Below are 9,299 nucleotides of genomic sequence, written 5' to 3'. Positions count from 1 at the left end.
GTCACCCTTTACCTACCTTGTTAAGTCCAAGTTAGTGTGCCGGTTAACCACACACGCTCCACCAACGACTTAATCAAAGTGTAAAGTGTAATTTCATGGAATAGCACCTTATTCACATTTTCCTAAAGTAACTAAGATTGGGAATTTAATAAAACATTTAGTTACTTTATAATATTCATCATACTTTGAATGAGAATTAATAAGTCCTTGTCTTACCCGTTCGGCTAACGACCCTCCACCGATCAAGCAAGCGGTGGGTGAGAGTGGACACCCATTAAGTCACCATTTTATAGGCAACAACCTTATACCCACCTTATAGACCGGCTTCGTGAATGAGGCGTACTAGCGGTAAGACGACTTTGTTCTTATACATATATATATAATTATTAAATCATAATAATATAAGTATAAGGGTTGAATTTTAACTTTTAAAATTCTAGGGGTTGGAACTAAAGTTTTAACTTAACTTTACTTGTTCCAAAACTTGAGGGCAAGTTTTGTAAACTTTCAAAACTTTTCATTTCTTGTAACTTATGAGTTTAATAGAGTAATAAAATGAGGATTTTTCATTTTTCCTAACTCTTGTGTTCTTTTAATGGTTTTTAATCCAAGAGACTTTTGGTTTTCCATAACTTGAGGACAAGTTATGGACTCCATTAAAACACATTATGATCATGAATTAATCTACCACATAGGTTACAAATAATTCCTATGATCATCTAAACATCATAAGAACAAGAATATGAATATGAACACTTTCAAGAATCAAAATCACATTTAATCTTTGTAATTTTGATAACTTGTTGTTGTAAATGAGTTAGAAAAGACATTACACCTTCTAAAATAAGTTTTCAAGTACCAAAACATTTTAGGGTAATGATTCTAATCCATTTCCAGCAACTCAAGTCGAAATTCTGCACTCTGTCGACCCTACTCGCCGAGTGCATAAACCTACTCGCCGAGTAGGTTGAAGATACACATGAACTCGACGAGTCCTCCCCATGGACTTGCCGAGTCCATCAGTCAGACAGCAAATTTTCGACTTTCTTCAACTTTTAAGCACAAATAACAAACAAACAAGCCTAGGCTCTGATACCACTGATGGGTTTTGAGCATTCTAACACTTCCTAAGTGTACATGCAACCCTAATAACCTTGGATCTATGTTTGTCTAATTATCATGCAAAGTTGAATTCCAAGGTTATATTCCTATCTAGCATACATGGGGAACAATTTTAACTTGAATCATAGATAGAATAACTTACCTTGTTGTTGCTTGTGTTCCTTGAAACCTTGTGAGCCTAGCACCCCAAGTGTGATGCCTCAAATGCTTCACACAACACCAAATGCTCTTGGAAAGACTCTTGAGATAACACACACTTCTCAAAATCGGCCAAGCCCTCTAGTTTCTTATGTCTAGCCGTTTTTGGTGGAGAATGGGATCCTTATATAGTGTTGACACATCTAGGGTTACACCATGTAAACCCTAATGTGTCATGACTCTTCATTTCCATGACCCATGGGTTTGTAACTCCCATGGAGCATCCATGGAGCATCCTATGGGTAGAACCCAACTTGATAATCCATGGAGCCTCTTAGCCCACTATACAAGATATGGATGAACCCATATATTTAATTAGTTATCCTTTGATCACTTAATTAATTCCAAATTAATTCTTGATCAAACTAATCAAATAATATTATTAATATATTAGAACTTATAATATATTAATAATCTCCAAGTGTTATTTCTCTCATTTAGTCTATCCAATTGCATGGTGCCATGCAACCCAAATGGACCATGCCGGGTCGGGTCAAGTACAAGCCCGAAATAGTTATGGACTTAGACACCTTATCCAACAAGAACAACTGTATGCTAAGTTCTCGAAGTGTGAGTTTTGGCTACGAGAGGTCCAATTCCTTGGACATCTCGTTAACCAGGAGGGGATTCTGGTCGATCTAGCCAAAATCGAGGCAGTCATGCAGTGGGAGGTACCGAGATCTCCCTCGGATATCAGGAGTTTTCTAGGACTAGCAGGGTTCTACCGATGATTTATTCGGGATTTCTCCAAGATTGCAGTACCCCTCACTCGTCTGAAGAGGAAGGGGGTGGATTTCTGGTGGGGCCCTGAGCAACAGAGGGCGTTTGAGACCCTCCTTCATCGTTTGTGCGAGGCTCCAGTTTTTACTCTCCCGGAGGGAGTTGAGGATTTTGTGGTATTTTGTGATGCATCCGTCACAGGCTTTGGGGCGGTCCTCATGCAGAGAGGAAAGGTGATAGCCTACGCATCGCGGCTGTTGAAGCCGCATGAGACGAGATACCCTACGCATGATTTAGAGTTGGGAGCGGTGGTGTTCGCTCTCAAGATATAGAGACATTACCTATACGGGGTCCGTTGTACCATATACACGGATCACAAGAGCTTAAGACACTGCATGGATCAGCCGAACCTGAATATGAGGCAGCGCAGGTGGCTGGATGTAATCAAGGACTACGATTGCAATAGCGTTTACCATCTCAGTAAAGCAAATGTGGTGGCGGACACCTTGAGCCGCAAGTCAGCCGAGTCTTCCACCCCAACGATATGTATGAGGATAGTGGTGGATTCTCCGCTTGTTAGCTTGATCAGAGATGCTCAGGTTGAGGGCATGCGAACTGGAAGCTGAAGAGGATCATGGGTGAGAACACCCAGTTTGTGCACGATAGTCAGGGAATATTGACCCGATGCGATCGGGTATGGGTTCCGATGTCTGGTGGGGTCAGACAAACAGTCACGGAGGAGGTTCATGAGTCTCATTTCTCTATTCACCCGGGGGCAACCAAGATGTTCAGAGACCTGAGTTTGAGTTATTGGTGGCCATGTATGAAGCGGGAAATCGCTTGGTACATCGAGAGGTGCTTGACCTGTAGGATGGTCAAGGCCGAGCATCAGAGGCCGGATGGTATGCTGCAGCCCCTGGAGATTCCCATGTGGAAATGGAAACAAATCACCATGGATTTCATTACTAAACTACCGAGGACGACGAAGGGGTTTGATGCTATATGGGTCATCGTAGATCGATTGACCAAGAGTGCCCATTTCTTGGCTATACGGGGGAGTTCTTCGTCCGAGAAGTTGGCCGACATGTATGTTCGTGAGATCGTTGCTCACCATGGGGTTCCGGTCTCTATTGTTTCCGATCGAGATGTTAGATTTACCTCCCGTTTATGTCAGAAGTTCCATGAGGAACTGGGCACACAGTTGCATTTTAGTACATCATTTCATCTGTAGACCGACGGTCAGAGTGAGCGAACCATCCAGACCTTCTAGGATATGTGAAGGGCGTGTGTCATTGACTTTGGTGGGAGTTAGGATTCCCACCTACCCCTTGTGGAGTTCGCCTACAACAACAACTATCATTCCAGCATTGGCACCCTGCCTTTTGAGCTGTTGTATTGGCGGAGATGTCGCACCTCGGTTTGTTGGGGTGAGGTTGGACACAGGGTGATGGGACGGACGGAGGTAGTATTGCAGACCACCGAGAAGATTCAGCAGATTAGGCAGCAACTACAGACTGCTCAGAGTCGGCAGAAGAGTTACGCTGACAGACGTCGATCTAAGTTAGAGTTCTAGGTGGGCGATATGGTACTCCTAAAGGTCTCATCCTCGAAGGGTGTGATCTGCTTTAGGAAGAGGGGGAAATTGGGTCGCCGCTTCATTGGGCCGTTCAGGATTATTGCCAGGGTTGGCAATGTGGCATACAGGCTAGAGCTACTAGAGGGTTGGGTATAACATAGAAGTTGTATTTGGTTTGATTGGTGTGTTTGTCCTTTCAACATTTGGTAATTTTTTTTTGTTTTCTCTTTGCCCTGCCTTTTGCCTTTTGCCTTTTTAGGTGGTGGTTTTTAATACAATTCCACCATTTCCAAAAAAAAAAAAAAAAAAAAAAAAAAAAAAACTTTACCAAAATCTTTAATGCAATAATACACATACATAATTTTAAAATAGACTTGGACTTTTATTTTGAATTGGTACTGATTCCTTGAAATTGATCTCTGAGTAACTCATATTTTATGACCTCAGCTAAAGAAAGTGAGGGAGAGAGCTCTACTAACACCTGCAAAATTCAAAAGAATAGGATTACTAATCTAATATTGGTTTTAACTTAAAATGATGATTTTTGTATTCACATTATACATTACTTATTTACGACATTAGAAAACAAAAAAGCTATGTTGGGTCAACCCAACCCAAATCTTTTGACATTGATAAACATACCATCGCAAAATCTTCATATTCAACAACCACAGAATCGACTTCATCCTTCATGGAAGTTGGGTCTGCATCAGCGTCTAAAACCTACAATTAAGAAGACAGTTTTTCTTTTTAACTAATGGGTTACGCACTTAATCTAGACAGCTATACATGATTGTTTCTTTTTCACTTAATATAGACAATATGACTTAACAAGAATTTCGTTTAATGTTTTTACACATCAATCTTTTACATATTTATCTTAGCTGTTTATTGTAGAAAAAAGCAGTTGAAAGTTCGAAGTCTAGATATAAATAAGGGAATAAGGTAAGAAATCTGACCTTGCGCCTTGCAGCATGGAACCAAGCATCTGCACACAAGGCATACATGTCTGCACCAGTAAAATTTGGGGGACATTTCTTTGCTATTTCATATATATTCACGTCTTCATGCAACTTAAATTTCCTGGTCAGTGCTTTTAGAACCCTAAAAATTTTACGATTAAGTGTGGAAATCTTTATGAGATTCAGATTCTTTAAAAGAAATATAAGCAAGCAAACAACCAACCTCTCCCGATAAGATGGGTCTGAATTGACTCCAACATACAGTAGCTTATCAAAACGACCAGGCCTTAAAAGTGTTGCATCTATAAGATATGGTCTATTGCTTGCTCCAATTATGAATAAGTCCGAAAATATTTGTCACACCCCCAAACCAAGGATGGCGGAAACGTCCGGGGGTGGAGGACTTCATGTAGAGTATCACAACAACGAGTATAATAGTGCTCAAAGTAAATACAACCATCATAAATATAATTGAAAAAGTTACACCAAAGTATATGTTTACATGATTCAAATCAATTACATTATGATACAAAATGAACTGTTCGACGATTTATCGTCTCATCCTCAAAACGTGGTTGATTTCCTGTTTCACTGAATTCCTGAGAATACAAGTAGTTTTGAAAAGTGTCAACACAAAGGTTGGTGAGTTCATAAGCTTTTGACAGTAAGAGTTTGAAAATCGATCTTTGTAAAGAGATGTATGATACCAAGAAAAATCCAATATTTTCCTTACAAAAGTTATGTAGTCCTAAATACCAGGACCGAAAATGAACAACTATTTGTCATACTTAAAGATATAAAAGTGATTTTAAATCGACATAAAACCCTTTCTGATGTGAGAAAAATCCCGTAATGAATGATGTGTAGTCTTAAATACCAAGACCGAAAGTATACAATAAAGTATGTAATTGTTGATGTAAAAAGTGATTTTAAATCGACATAAAACCCTTTTTGATATGAAGGCGTATAAGTATTTTTCTATACTTAAAGTAATTTCAGTGAGCTAAATAGACATAACTCGCTAATTTAAAGTTAGAACCCGTAAATCTTATGATTGTTAATACCACATGTGAGCTATCATAACCATACTTGACATAGACGGCCTCGTAATACAACGTTCTTCAGGCGTCGCCGTTAAATGACACTTGTCACCACAGACCTGCCGGTCTAGCTGTTGCAAGCAGCTCTGGTGTGGGTTTGTCAAACCAAATATAGATCTATACACAACTATCACGTTCTCCCTACAAGAGACTCTGGTTACAATTTACAGGACTTTTTGACTTTGTTACTTTGGAAGTAACCCGAAGGGAATGACTCACAAATTTATTCATTAACAGATTTACGTGAACTAAACTGAAAACCTTTGGTAAATAAGTTTGAGAAGTAAATGATACATAAACTATACCTATTATAGTTTATCCAAAACGTTTGTAATGTATAAGAATTCTTTTATGAATGCTTTAATGCTATGAATCCATAAACTATGCTCATTATAGCTTAATATACGTGTTCTAAATGAATGAATAATCTTATCATGAATGACTATAATTCAGTTTATGATGATAAACTAACAAGGAAACACATTCAATATTTGGAACTTATCGTTATACACTTTGCTCAACATAATACAAAGTGTTATGAAAGTTATAAGTTGTTAACAAATTTTCAACCTTTCTACACTGTTTTTGAAAAGTCATACAAAAATCATACAAAGTTGAAAACTAAATCCGTAAATTTTGAGGGTTCCCAAAATGTGTCTAGTTTACTCATAATTTTTATCATGATTTTTAATGACCTCCAACTTGGGTGAAAAAGTCCATAATCACAGACTGGTCCGGATTGGTGTTTGAAATGATAGGCAGTTTTGTAAAAATCACCATAAATTGTAGAAAAATCGTATGGAGATGTGCAAGTAGTCATTTTAAAGCTAAGAACTGGAACTACTTACAACTAAAACAGTTTTTCAAACAAAAATGTTTAAGTTGTCCAAAACAGTCCATGAATGGAGTCCAACTTTTCTGATGAAAGTTGTTAGAAAAATTTAGTTATGTTCTTGGTGTTTTAACTTGTATTCCCCCCCTAAAAACTTAAGAAAACATAAAAATGTAGGGGTATGAACTCACCTTGAGTGATTTCAGTAGGTAAGTGTTGAAGAAGAGAAGTGTTCAACCTAAGAATACTTGAAGAATCACTTGAAGATTCGAAGATCTAACAAGAATGTGATGATGTTTGTGTAAGCAATCTTTGATTTTGAGTAGGAGGATGTGTAATAATCATAAGAAAGATGATGATACTTACTAGTTGTAGGAGAAGAGTCTTGGAGTATGCCTTGAAATTCTCGAATTAGAGAGAAAAAGATGAGAGAGTTTGGAGTGTGATTCTTGGTAAAAATGAGAGAATGACTAAAGTGTGAGGAGAGAGGATGGATGTTCCAGCCCTAAGAACGTGGGAATAGTTGAAAATAGTGAGAAAGGACCTATGAAGTGACTAGGGATGGGCTGGTGGTGAATAGTGACATGGAGTGGGTATGGGAGTGGTTGCTTGTGTCATAAAATAAGGTAAAGTCAACACTCTACCTTTGTACTTCACCCACTCTCTTTTGGATAAGGTTTTATCCTTAAAAACATGATTAATTAATAGTTAAGGGTCCTTATATGTTAAAATAAAGTTTTGGGTGAAAATCTCGTGTTAAAACAATTAAAAACGGGCCAAAAATGCAAATTTAGTCGAAAACCGGGAGAAAAAATATTCCCAGCGAGACCTCTCGGTCCTAGGCCGAGGTTCGGTCCCTAGGCCGAGGTTCGGTCAGGCTGGTGCCGAGCCGGAAGCGAATGCGAGCCAGAAGAAGAAGGCGAAGGCGAGGCTTAGTCCGAGGGCTCGGTCCGAAGGTCAGAAGCGAGGGTTCGGCAGGCCATCAGAAGAGAAGGTTCGGTAGCCATTAGAAGAGAAGAGGTCAAATCCGAAAGGTGCCGAACGTTCGGGTTCGGTTGAGGCATGCGAGGTTCGGGCCCGAGAGGACCTTTCGGGTTCAGTTCAGCAGCCTTCGGCTCAGAGGGGTTTCGGTTCCTAAGAGGGGTTTCGGTTCCTTAAGTCCGTTTTTCGCGTAGACTTCCGTTTTTGGGCTGTTTTCGCCAAATTCGAGGGTCGGAATGCCCCGAGTGATTATAGAAAGTTGGGGGAGATTTCGAGAGAGATTTGAGAGAGATTCCACATACTCAGAGAGATTTGGGAGAGATTTGACATTCTTGGAGAGATTTCTCATACAAAGAGATATGTGGGAGAGATTTCACATTCTTAGAGAGATTTGACATTCTTGGAGAGATTTCTCATACAAAGAGATATGTGGGAGAGATTTCACATTCTTAGAGAGATTTGGGAGAGAATTGACATACTTGGAGAGATTTCACATACAGAGAGATATTTAGGAGAGATTTGACATTCTTGGAGAGATTTCTCATACAAAGAGAGATTTGGGAGAGATTTCACATACTTAGAGAGATTTGGGAGAGATTTGACATTCTTGGAGAGGTTTCTCATACAAAGAGAGATTTGGGAGAGATTTCACATACTTAGAGAGATTTGGGAGAGATTTGACATTCTTGGAGAGGTTTCTCATACAAAGAGAGATTTGGGAGAGATTTCACATACTTAGAGAGATTTGGGAGAGATTTGATATTCTTGGAGAGGTTTCTCATACAGAGAGATATTTGGGAGAGATTTCACATTCTTGGAGAGATTTCTCATACAAAGAGAGATTTGGGAGAGATTTCACATACTTAGAGAGATTTGGGAGAGATTTGACATTCTTGGAGAGGTTTCTCATACAAAGAGAGATTTGGGAGAGATTTCACATACTTAGAGAGATTTGGCAGAGATTTGACATTCTTGGAGAGGTTTCTCATACAAAGAGAGATTTGGGAGAGATTTCACATACTTAGAGAGATTTAGGAGAGATTTGACATTCTTGGAGAGGTTTCTCATACAAATAGAGATTTGGAAGAGATTTCACATACTTAGAGAGATTTAGGAGAGATTTGACATTCTAGGAGAGGTTTCTCATACAGAGAGATATTTGGGAGAGATTTGACATTCTTGGAGAGATTTCTCATACAAAGAGAGATTTGGGAGAGATTTCACATACTTAGAGAGATTTGGGAGAGATTTGACATTCTTGGAGAGGTTTCTCATACAAAGAGAGATTTGGGAGAGATTTCACATACTTAGAGAGATTTGGGTGAGATTTGACATTCTTGGAGAGGTTTCTCATACAGAGAGATATTGGGAGAGATTTGACATTCTTGGAGAGATTTCTCATACAAAGAGAGATTTGGGAGAGATTTCACATACTTAGAGAGATTTGGGAGAGATTTGACATTCTTTGAGAGGTTTCTCATACAGAGAGATATTTGGGAGAGATTTGACATTCTTGGAGAGATTTCTCATACAAAGATAGATTTGGGAGAGATTTCACATACTTAGAGAGATTTGGGAGAGATTTGACATTCTTGGAGAGGTTTCTCATACAAAGAGAGATTTGGGAGAGATTTCACATACTTAGAGAGATTTGGGTGAGATTTGACATTCTTGGAGAGGTTTCTCATGCAGAGAGATATTGGGAGAGATTTGACATTCTTGGAGAGATTTCTCATACAAAGAGAGATTTGGGAGAGATTGCACATACTTAGAGAGATTTGGGAGAGATTTGACATTCTTGGAGAGGT

The 9,299-nt window shown here is 39.0% G+C and overlaps 1 long non-coding RNA gene across 1 annotated transcript; it reads right to left on the bottom strand.

Moving 5' to 3' along the window:
• Nucleotides 1-4,256: 4,256 nt before the first annotated feature.
• Nucleotides 4,257-4,889, bottom strand: LOC145094665 (uncharacterized). The gene is made up of 3 exons (XR_013703472.1): nucleotides 4,802-4,889; nucleotides 4,576-4,720; nucleotides 4,257-4,339 (listed from the first exon to the last, which is right to left on the bottom strand). It is a non-coding gene; the product is annotated as an uncharacterized LOC145094665 (long non-coding RNA).
• Nucleotides 4,890-9,299: the final 4,410 nt, after the last annotated feature.

This window comes from Lactuca serriola, chromosome 3, assembly GCF_051521515.1.
Source record: "Lactuca serriola cultivar US96UC23 chromosome 3, Lser_US96UC23_V15, whole genome shotgun sequence".
In the NCBI taxonomy this organism is placed as follows: domain Eukaryota; kingdom Viridiplantae; phylum Streptophyta; class Magnoliopsida; order Asterales; family Asteraceae; genus Lactuca; species Lactuca serriola.
This window is presented reverse-complemented; position numbering and strand designations above follow the sequence as displayed.